We start from the raw sequence: 10,629 nt of genomic DNA on the forward strand, positions 1-10,629 counted from the left end.
ACAACCTCCTATATAAAGGACACAATTACGATTTTAAATCTTTTAAGCAAATGCAATTGGAACAAAGATTATCTTTTAGTTACGAGTGGTGTAGCAGCACTTTATAGTAACATTCCCCATAAATATGGATGTAATGCAGTAAAATACCAGTTAAATAACTTTTCAGATTATACAGAGGAAAAAATGGAATTTATTCTAGAAGGGATTGAATTGATTTTAAATAATTATTTCTTTTGGTATGGTGAGGAATTCTACTTGCAGATAAATGGAACGGCCATGGGGACCAAGTTTGCCCCCAGCTATGCCAATCTATTTATGGCCCACTGGGAAGATACTTTTATTTATGGCCCGCATAGCTGGAGGGACAACTTGGTCACCTATGGCCGTTACATTGACGATATTTTCTTTATTTGGAAAGGAGAAGAAACTGATCTTATAGAGTTTTTGAATTTTTTAAATTTTAACACGTGGGGAATCAAACTCACGAGCAATTGGAGTAAAATAGAAGTTATATTTTTAGATCTTTTAATATACATAGAAAATAATACTATTAAAACTAAGAATCACTTTAAAACAGTAGAAGCTAACAGTTATATAGAAAGAGACAGCTGTCATTTCTCACCATGGCTAGAAAATGCTCCGAAGGGCCAATTCCTAAGAATTCGGCGAAATTGCACTGATCTGAATGTTTTTAAAGTTCAGTCAGATAAGATTAAACGAGACTTTTTAGAAAAGGGATACGAAGAACAGAAATTAGAAAAAGCAAGAGAAGAAGTGAAAAAAGTAGAAAGAAATAGCCTTTTAAAATATAAGGAGAAAAAAGAAAACGAAATGAAACAAATCCCCTTCATATGCAATTTTAGCACTGATAATTTTAAAGTAAGAAAGATAGTCTCCAAATTTTGGCCAATCCTATTACAGGACCCTACTGTAAAAACATTCCTTCCTGACAAACCAAAGTTTATACATAGAGGGGTAAATAATTTACGCACCACCCTGACATCAAGTTTCATAAAAAAGAAAAGAATAGGAAATTCCTTTTTAAACTCCGATAAAGGATTTTTCGGCTGCGGCCAATGCCTAGCCTGCAAAAGAACTACTAATAAGAAGCGACACATAAAGACTTTTTTGAATAAAGATGGCACGGAGTACACTATTAAAGACTTTTTAACTTGCCATTCGAATAATGTTATTTACGCACTTATATGCCCTTGTGGCTTATTCTATGTGGGAAAAACCACTAGAGCCCTACATATTAGAATAGAGGAACATGGCCGGAATATTACAAAAGGCTTTGAAAATCACAGTGTCTCATCACATTACAAATCGGTCCATAACTGCGAGTTTAAAAACACTACATTTTTAGGCATAAAGAAAGTAGACAAAGATTGGAGAGGAGGTAATTTTGATGCAAAAATGAGTAAACAAGAAATGGAGTGGATTTTTAAATTAAATACTCTAATTCCGAATGGGCTGAACGCAGATTTCGAGATGTGTCACTTTCTTAAATAGATTAAACAGTGTTCCGCTCCTCCTCTTTCCCCTGTGCTACACACATAGATTCTAGGTTTCTTGACCCTATTTTTTATAGACGTTTTTTTATGGATATATACATAGATGGACTTATATTTAAAGGTGGTATAGCCTTCTAGATTTCTTATTACCTATACATAGAGATTCAAGTTATAAATTCCGTCTTTGGATAGGAATCTTATCCATCTTTTGACTTTATTGTATGTCAGCATTTTCCCTTATACCCAGCACCTTAAGTGGTTTATTTTATCTTATATATGTGTCACACCTACCTGCCCTAGAGCATCATAGATTCAGCACCTTAAGTGGTTTATTTTATCCTTTTATTTCTAACTCCTTTTATGCCTTATACCAGTCCCTTGCTACATTATACCTATACAGAGCACCTTAAGTGGTTTATTTTATCGAATATATTTTACCAATTACTTTAGCACTTTATAGTGGTTGATTTTATATATGTCCTATACCTACCTTTTTAAGATATTTATAGATTTAACTCTTTAAAGCGACCTATTTTTACTTATATGGATTTCTGACCCCCTCTATGCCTACGACTGATTCTCTTGCAGCATCAGATCTAATACCTAGCACCTAATTGATTCGTTTTAATAAGTATATCGGTAACATTTTTTATATCTGGAAGGAACTTTCTCTCAGCACTTTAAAGCAGTTTCTCTTTAATCTGTATGTATTCCCGATTTCCTCTATGTTTTCTACACTAATTTTAATATCATATCAAGTTAATTAACTCTAAGCACTGAAAGCGATTGATTGTAATCCCCTTAATACACATAATCTGGTCTTTTATGGGTTATAAAGAAGATACACACATATTAGAAAACTCAGACTTTATTTATACAGCATATACTCAAGTATCAACCGGACAGATCCTTTGTGTAATAAAAACTCCAGTATCTGGTTATGTTATGAATATAGAACAAAGATTTATGTGTATAAAGTTATAAGGAATAAAAAGAAAAACATGATCGAACTTTGATGGGATGTATTCTCCCTCTCTTCCTCTATAACTGTGCCGATACGGATGCATCCATGAGTTGAACCGCAAGTGGAACGCATGAAAACCGGATATAAGCGAAACCGGAAGTGACGTATACGGAAGTACAACTGCGAAAGAGGCTTGACACGCAGGGCATTGCCGTTACCATGGCAATAGCCCGCGAGAATTAAAAAGCCCGCACACCAATTATTCAAGTAAGAAGAAGGTATATAAAGCAGGAACCTGTCCAAAGAACATTACAAAGATTTTTTATCCAGCTGAGGAAGCCTATTTGGCGAAACGCGTCCTGGAAAAGACTAACTATTGGACTTTTTATTTTTGCCTATATAGTGTGTATTTATATTTATTGTTTGATACTTTTATACTGATATATTTTAAAAAAAAGTGATAGTCAAATAAAAATTACTATTTTTACTGAGACACTATCTGGCAAATTTCGTTCCTGCTACTAAAAAGAAGGATTGTGGTCCTTAACCACATATGCTGTACCATTGAGCCTAGTTGAAGGCTCTGGTTTTGTGAGTACCCCATTCTGAATTACACTTATATAAGTCATTTACCAAAGGTACTACACTATATGTGTTCTATGTCCTAGATTGGAAAAAGGAAGAACAAAAGCCGCCCAAGAAGGGAGAGGGTCGCCTTTACGGACCCTATAAGCGCGTGAACGGAGCTAAAACATTTTGGCTCTTTAAAGTGTGAGTGGGAATAACCTTATATACATACTTGAAAATATACTTTACAGTGTTATACTATGATATATTCTTTGTGTTTACACTTTTAAGGAATCGTATATCAAGGTTAAGATCTCAAAAGAGAGAGAGAAAAGGATATTTCAGGTATATCCACTTATTCCCAAGATTCTCTGTATTTTTCTTACTTTATATATAAACATAGCGCTTCACCATTTCCCTAGATTGTATTCCTTGGTTTTAAGATAAGATTTTGGTGTTTAAGCAGCTACAATTGTATGATATTGTAACCAATTGGTGTATATTGTGATTCTCCAAATTAGCGCTGGTACATCCACCCATCTTTGATGGTACTGTTTTAGGCCACTATTTTACACGAACCCCGCTGGGACCTCCAGACTTTCATCCGTTCGTTTACAAACATACAAATGCAGCGCTGTTCGGTACTTTCATATTCCTGAAACTAGACCAACCCTATGACTAAAAAATCATGGAACTAACCCGAGCTGAATTATGCCGAACGGCCATTTAGAAAACTTTAACCCCATGGCAATCCAACTGTATTCGTGAGATTTGAGCGCTTTTTGGACAAATTGAGCACTCAGATCCAAGCTATCCGGGGATATGTTGAACATAGGGGTTGATTTATGTATAATATGACTTTTTATGTGGTTTTTGTTACAGTTTTAACTTAAGGATATTTTCTGTACCTGGGGATAATTAAGTTACTACAGTCACTTAAGCCAATTATCTCCAGGATAGAGGGGAGGGTTCAGAAAGATGCACTTTGTTAGGATTGGTTAATGTTCCTTATGTCTCTGTGTTCCATCAGGTCCAGAGGGGTGTGCCCCTGGCCTGAAAATGTGTATAAAATAAATGCAAGTTTTTCAATAAACCAGTCTTCTTACCCTCAACTTGCAGCCTCGACTCGTGTTGTAGGGAAATGCTAATCACTATATCTTCTCAGAGCTCCAAACATCTTCTACACTTCCAGAGAAATCGGTAGTTGCTGAAGTGGAACTTTTCACCGCTCTTCAAGCTCGGGGACATGGACATCTAGGCGGTCCAACCCTCAGCTAGCCTGGGGCAACCGTAACAGTTTGTAGCTCTGGGTCGCTATTTCTATGTGGTGTAGCAAATAGGTCTCTGGGTCTATGAGGGGAGGTTCATCTGACAGATTGCCTATCAAACCACTCACCAACTCCCAGAAAAGCTTGAGTCATCTGAACGATCAACAGATGTGAATAAACATTCCACTTTCCTGACCACAGTGCCAGCACTGATATGAGACCGAGGGGTCCTGTCTATGTAGCGCTGTCGGGGACAGGTACCACCTCGTAAATAGCTTATATGAGTATTCCTGTATTCGGGTGAATACTGAAGTCGTCTAAATTAGGGTCATCATCTTATCCCATTATGCCTCCGTAAAGGACTGTTGGAGGTCTCCCAGCTGCTCTGGCAAGGTGGGGCTAGCAAGTAGCGGTTGAACACTAGCATGCCGTAGATTATCGAGATACTCCTCGGTGTTATTGAGTCGGGGAGGCATAAGGCTTCAAAATCTGTGGTTTCTCTCCTTAGGCATGGTTTCTGGGAAATGGATGAAATATATCCAACTAGTTGTGATTGAACTAAGGTGTGTAGAAACTTATTTTGTGTATCCAGAAAAAGTTCCTCCACTGACCTCACTTGTCCCTCTGGTCCCAGCACGTCCTTAACTCAGGGGATTAATAGCGCTTCAAATAATAATACCCATTCCTTCTTGCTGCTTCCAACTAAGAATTCCAACTAAGATAAGGAGCTTGTCAGTCTTCCTTATTCCACTAGATAGTGTTAAAAATCTATCATATCAAAACACTTTGGATCTTCTTCTAATGCCGTTTGAATAAAGGCAAATTGTGGAGAAGCCGGATAAAATACAAATAAACAATGAACAAACAAAATACACAATAAGTAAAAATAAATACAAATAAGATAAAAGTCAATAAAAGGTGCTTGCCAGGTCCCTCCGCCCAACGCGTTTTGTCCTAAACATGACCTCTTCAGGGATAAATCAAGGTGTCTAAGGTAGACTGACAAGCTCCTCCGAATCATTAATAGATTTCTACATGCCTTCCATTCACTTCAATTTTGCGAGTGCAATCTAATTTTAGCACAGCTACCGTGTTTCTCCGAAAATAAGACCGGGTCTTATATTAATTTTAGTCACACAAAACACACTAGGGCTTATTTTCAGGGTAGGGCTTATTTATTTACGGTACCGGTATGTACATTGAACCCCCCCTTTAATTAATCCACCCCCCCTTTAATAAATCCACCCCCTCTAATTAATCCACCCCCCTTTAATTAATCCACCCCCCCTCTAATTAATCCACCCCCTTTAATTAATCCACCCCCCCTCTAATTAATCCACCACCCCTTTAATTAATCCACCCCCTTTAATTAATCCACCCCCTTTAATTAATTCACCCTCCCTCTAATTAATCCTCCCCCTCTAATTAATCCACCACCCCTTTAATTAATCCACCACCCCTTTAATTAATCCACCCTCCCTTTAATTAATCCACCCTCCCTTTAATTAATCCACACCCCTTTAATTAATCCACCCCCCTCTATAATAAATCCACCCCTCTAATTAATCCACCCCATCTAATTAATCCACACCCCCCTCTAATTAATCCACACCCCCCTCTAATTAATTCACACCCCCCTCTAATTAATCCACACACCCCTAATTAATCCACCCCCTCTAATTAATCCACCCCCTCTAATTAATCCACCCCCCCTCTAATTAATCCACCCCCCTCTAATTAATCCACCCCCCTCTAATTAATCCACCCCCCTTTAATTAATCCACCCTCCCTTTAATTAATTCACCCCCCCTTTAATTAATTCACCCCCCCTTTAATTCACCCCCCCTTTAATTAATTCACCCCCCCTTTAATTAATTAAGTCCCAGGCATAAAATACCGGTATCTACTCACAGTTCAAAGAGTCCGACCACTGGGTGCCTCACCGCCCGGAATGGATCCTTCCGCTGAAGATCCGTGAAGGCAGACTGACGGCGCTGCGCACGTCGTCATCACGCTGCGCACGTCGTCCTCAAGCTGCGTGATGCCGCGGCCCGCAACGCTCCTCCCCCTCCTCATAGAAGAAAGAAGTCCCGCCAAAGGTAAAATCCCTAGGTCTTATTTTCGGGGTAGGGCTTATATTGCAGCCCACCCCGAAAATTCGGCTAGGGCTTATTTTCGGGGTAGGTCCTATTTTCGGGGAAACACGGTATTGGTGTCTTAATTTACTGCACTATTTTTTGGTTTCTATGTGTTTTTATATTTTTCGATTGTATTTGCTTGTTGTTGATGTAGAAGATTAGAGGGATCTTCTTACAATCTAAATAGGGTAATTTTATTTTATATATATTTACCCACTAGGAGCACGTGTGTTAGACTGCATCTTTGTACTTTTTTTTTTTTTTTTTTTTTAAATTCTTTATTTTATTTGTGCATGGTTTGACAATGAGCATGCAGAGCCACGACAGCTGCTGCAAGCAGTTTCAGAACATCACATAACGTGGCAGATTAAACAGCACAGTTTTTCTATTTTCATCATGAAATTAACAAGCTATAAGACAATAGTGGATTGTGATAAACACGCTAGGCTATGTGCGTACATATTAAAGTCGTTGTCGCTTGGTGTTACAGTGTGGTGTGTTACTATGTTTTACGTGTAATGGAAGATGTTTATAGCTAGGACAACATTGCAAGTGGACATTCTCGCTTGGTTGACAATATATGTTGTCGTATGACATGCTGCAGTGTGGTTGTGGTGTGCTGGTTGTGCGTTGCCTGTAGGGTAGCAGTAATTATACGAGCGTGTGCTTATGAGTGTCATAAGGTTATTACACAAAACAGTATACAATACATATCACAGAAGAAATCAAAGCAGGTCGCTGTAGTAGATCTGTCACCCTGATGTATCATGGAGGTTTCCCAGGTTTCTGCCGTGGGACAGGGCTGACTTCATGGTGTTTCCGAGCCCACACAGACCGGAGGAGTGAAACAGTTAACAGATACCTGCTCTGCTAGTACTCAGTAGCAGGTTGCAAGCGTCCGTCAGAGCAGGTATCCTGGCATAGTCCATCCGCGTTGTCCTATGAGTTCCTTGCCGGGTTCCCTTGGGTGGCAGTCGCTTGCTGTGGAGCTTGCCAATGTCGGTTGTCTGGAGGCTGGAGTCAGGTCTGGTCGAGAGCTCGGCCTCGGTCACATGTGGTTGCTGTTTTCGGGGTGTTGCATTTTGAGTGGCAGGATGGCGCGAGGTGGTCCTTCGTGCGGGAGTAGCTCACTTGGTGGCTGGTTCTGACCTCCCATGTGGAAGTTGTCGTGGCACGATGTTTCTTCCCCCCAGTGCGATCGCCATACTTCGCTCTTTGGGGTCTCTTGTGCCACTCAGCTTCGGCATGTGTGGCTGCTGGAGTAGGGTTGTTCGCCCCTTTTTTGTTACAGGGCCGGGGTGTTGGGGTCCCGTTGTCTCCCATGGAGATGGTGCAGGTCTTCTTCCCGCCACCCGCGCACATGGCGTCCGCCATCTTGGTAGCCGTTCTCGGGCCCCCAGCTCCCTCTGTGTTATCCTGAGAGGGGCCTCCGGGTGAGGACCGGGATAACCCCCGCCGGTCCATGGGGGGGTAGGGGGTCCGGATCCACCTGTAGGTGCACCCCGAGCTGGGAGCCGTGGTGCAGGATAGTGGGGCAGCGGCCGTCTGCCCCACTCACCGCTGGAGAAGGCCCCGTTCGTGGCGACAAGAGTATCTCCTCCCGGGGACTGTAGCTCGCTGAGCAAGCCTCTCCCGGTGTCCAGCAGTCCCTGTGTTCTGGGCACCATCGCTGGCGGTCTGATTGTATGTAATAAGGCATTATTTTACAGCATTAATGTCGGTGTTTTGCAGGAGCTGCTCTTGTGTGCGACCGTCCAGCTCGGCGGTCCGGCCCGCCCCATTTTTTACATTTTGACTCAGCTAACATTACGTGTTGTTTGCTGAATGCCAGTGTCTGATCTGAGAAACATAGAAATATAGAATGTGATGGCAGATAAGAACCATTCGGCCCATCTATTCTGCCAATTTTTTTAAATACTTTCATTAGTCCCTGGTCTTATCTTATAATTAGGATAGCCTTATGCATATCCCACACATGCTTAAACTCCTTTACTGTGTTAACCTCTACCACTTCAGCTGGAAGGCTATTCCATGTTGATTCCCTTTATGTATTTAAATGTTTCTATCAAATCCCCCCCCCCCCCCCCGTCTCATCTTTCCTCCAAGCTATACATGTTAAGTTCATTTAATCTATACTTGTAAGTTTTATCCTGCAATCCATGAACCAGTTTAGTAGCCATTCCCTGAACTTTCTCTAAAGTATCAATATCCTTCTGGAGATACGGTCTCCAGTACTGCGTACAATACTCCAAGTGAGGTCTCACCAGTGTTCTGTACAATGGCATGAGCACTTCCCTCTTTCTACTGCTAATACCTCTCCCTATACAACCACAAATTCTGCTAGCATTTCCCGCTGCTCTATTACATTGTCTGCCTACCTAAAAGTTATATGAAATAATCACCCCTAAATCCCTTTCCTCGGATGTTGAGGTTAGGACTCTATCAAATATTCTGTACTCTGCCCTTGGGTTTTTACGTCAAGATGCATTATCTTGCACTTATCCACATTAAATGTCAGTTGCCACAACTCTGACCATTTTTCTATTTTTCCTAAATCATTTGCCATTTGGCTTATCCCTCCTGGAACATCAACACTGTTACATATCTTAGTATCATCAGCAAAAATACATACCTTACCATCAAGACCTTCTGCAATATCACTAATAAAAATATTAAAGAGAATGGGTCCAAGTACAGATCCTCATGCTTCAAATATACTCCATTGACTACAACCCTCTGTTGCCTGTCACTCAGCCACTGCCTTACCCATTCAACAATATTGGAATCCAAACTTAAAGATTGCAGTTTATTAATAAGCCTTCTGTGTGCCACAGTGTCAAAAGCCTTACTGAAATTTAGGTAAGCAATGTCTTCTGCACCACCCTGATCTATTATTTTAGTTACACAATCAAAAAAATCAGTAAGATTAGTTTGGCATGATCTCCCTGAAGTAAACCCATGTTGTCCCTGATCTTGAAATCCATTTGATTTTAGATGTGATTTTAGATGTTCAACAATCCTATCCTTTAACATGGTTTCTATTACTTCCCCCACTACTGAAGTAAGGCTTACTGTCCTATAGTTTCCCAACTCCTACCTTCTACCTTTCTTGTGAATGGACACAACATTCGCTAACTTCCAATCTTCTGGCACTACTCCCGATAACAATGATTGGTTAAATAAATCTGTTAATGGTTTTGCTAGTACATCACTAAGCTCTTTTAATAACTTTGGGTGTATTCCATCAGGTCCCATTGACTTATTTGTCTTTACTTTTGACAGTTGAAATAGAACCTCTTCCCCTGTAAACTCACATCTAGCAAATAACTAATTTGCTTTTTTTCCTAACTGTGGCCCCTTTCCTTCATTTTCATCTGTAAACACTGAACAAAGATAATCATTGAGGCAGTCAGCTAGACCTTTATCCTCTTCTACATACCTTCCTTCTTTTGTTTTTAATCTAACTAATCCTTGTTTTACTTTCCTTTTCTCATTTATGTACCACAGTTGTTTCTTGAATTTTTTGCTTTTACTGACAAGCCTAATGCAATTTTCTGTTGCCTTTAGCAGTGCAACTTTTAAATAATCCTATTTCTCTTGGACTACATTTAAATTGCTCCAGTCTGATAATGACTCCTTTACATATTCTAATTTTAGAAAAGTCTGTTTTTCTAAAGTCTAAAACTTTTGTTTTTGTGTGGTGTGACTCAGTCACTGTTCTTATATTAAACCACACTGACTGATTATCACTGGATCCTAAACTTTCACCTACAGTAATATCTGATACCAAATCTCCATTTGTTAACACTAAATCTAGTATGGTCTCTTTACGAGTTGGCTCCTCAATTACTTGTTTTAGAGACAATCCCAGTAGGGAGTTTAGAATATGTGTGCTCCTGGCACAAGCAGCTATTTTGCTTTTCCAATTCACATCAGGGAGATTGAAGTCACCCATGATGATAACTTCCCCCTTCATTGTCATTTTAGCTATTTCCTCAACTAGTAGATTATCTAACTCTTCTATTTGTCCTGGGGGCCTATAAATCACACCTACACGAGCTACTGTGTGATTACCAAATTCTAACGTAACCCAAACGGACTCTCTGTTCGCCTCACTAACTTTTATTAGGCTAGATGTTATGCTATCCTTCACATACAGGGCCACCCCTCCCCCTTTC

Source organism: Pelobates fuscus, chromosome 7 (genome assembly GCF_036172605.1).
Source record: "Pelobates fuscus isolate aPelFus1 chromosome 7, aPelFus1.pri, whole genome shotgun sequence".
Lineage (NCBI taxonomy): Eukaryota > Metazoa > Chordata > Amphibia > Anura > Pelobatidae > Pelobates > Pelobates fuscus.